Consider the following 2,059-nt stretch of genomic DNA (forward strand, 5'->3'; position numbering starts at 1 on the left):
TGGCTCATAAATGCACATAAATGCATTTTATGACATTAAAGCATCACAGAAAGTTTTTGCAATTAAAAATTTTCTTCCCACCCGCCTTCATCACACCTGCTCTCAACATTTCAGGAAAAAAAAAAAAAAAAAAGTGTGATTTAATAGGAGGGGAACTGATCTGTAGCCAGCACTTGATTAATGTCACACGTAGATAGTGACTTTTTGACAGTAAGTTTAACCTCCTTCCTCAGGTGACATTAAACTAATTTGAATCACACCTCTCACGAGGAATTACAAGGGCCATAAGGAAGACCCATTTAATCAAGATTTCTCTGTGGCTGGGAAGAAATACTGCAGAAACCTTCCAGTCGCCAGATGTTGTTCAAAATCACTTTAACCTGAATTCATGCCAAGCTCAAAGCGTCACACAAAAAAGTATCACTTCAACTTCTGTTCCTATATTTTACATGGACAAGGACTTCCTTTTGAGTTTAAATTTTCCTTAGTCCCAATTTTTAATGGTAAAGCTAGAACACAGGCCATTTTATTGTTAGGAAGATAATGCTTGTTATCTCTACTGTATTTCGTTCTTACTACCATTACTATCCATGCTAGTTATCATCCTCACAAGGTGTCTGTTCGTGTGTGGATGTCTGTGCGAATATAAAATATGTGTGTATTTAATAGTAATGTCACACTCTGGGGAAAAGTCAAGGAAGATGAATAGGGCATAAAATTTCTAATAACAACAGGATATTAGAAGAAAACAGGAGAATAATTACTCGAGTACATAAGCAATATGGTTCACACTTATTATTTTGCAATTTTTGAGTCCATAATTTATGTCTTTAATAAACTTCAGCACTTTCTCTAAAGCACATCCCAGTTGTCTGTATTATCTGTGTAACAGGAAAGACTCATTATGCAATATAATTCTTTTGGATAAACAAACTTCTAATCACTGTTAAGAACTTCTTTATGAACGGTAACGCTCAAGAAATCGCAACAAGGTTAAATCCTGCGGATTGGGTAGTGTGATCTCTTTAATTCCCTTTGGTTGTATTGCCGTTCCCTATTTCTAGAAAGCATGACCCATACCGTAAGAATCCCGCGTTGAGACGTAGTTTAACTGCTTCAGAGAGGGTTCGTACCCAGGCCGGAATTTCAAATGTCACGAAAGAGAGAAATTTTAACTAAATGATGATTCGGCGTTTTCCTATAGACGCGAACACAATATTGACTGCTATTCCAACTTGAAGAGCAATTGAGTTTATAGTATATGTGAATTAAGGCTTACCAAGCCCATTTTGTATCTTATCAGGTATTTTATTGCTTTACACAAATCAAGTTTTGGAGAAACATATTTCCACTTACTCCATAAATATAATTTATTCCCCTTACGTAAAGACCCTGCATGAAGGGACAAAGCTAAAGAAGGGGTAAGTGTGAATTAAAACTTCATCAGAGGGTTTTCCCAGTAGCCAAGGTACCAAGGTAGTCAAGGAGACTGCTTAACTGGGAAGATGTCCACACATTTACCACAAACGTTACCAGTCAACAAGGAGAACAAACGAAGCCCCATAAATCTCATGCTTTCCGAAAAACAACAAGCAAAAAGCAAGACACGCAAAAAAGCAGAACGCGAGGTGCTTCTAATTAATGTGAAAAATAAACATCAAGATCCAGCAGACCTATTTTTCAAACATTTACCACCAACCTTTGCCAGAGAATTGGCAAAGTCTCTGGAAAAAAGCTGCACAGAAATGAACCCAGGGGCTGAGAGAAATTACTATCAGAAATAGCAGGTTCACAGCAAGTGTGAAAATCCTGAAAAAGAATCCTTGCAGATAGGAACACTGCCTAGACGTGTGTGGGCAGTTTGAAAAGTAATGTTTCTGAAGGAAAAGGATAACAAGGAAGAGAGGCTGGAGACCGGGTGATGAAGGAAGAAAGGGAGTTTGGGGTTCTGCAAGACGGAATTGAATAAGAAGAAAACCAAAGTGTGCACACCCTCTCTCCAAATAGAAGCCACCCATTGAAGAAACTGTAGTATACATAGGAAAAGCCTGCTCTTACA

The sequence above is a fragment of the Puma concolor genome, chromosome D2 (genome assembly GCF_028749965.1).
Source record: "Puma concolor isolate L17-30 chromosome D2, mPumCon1.1.hap2, whole genome shotgun sequence".
Lineage (NCBI taxonomy): Eukaryota > Metazoa > Chordata > Mammalia > Carnivora > Felidae > Puma > Puma concolor.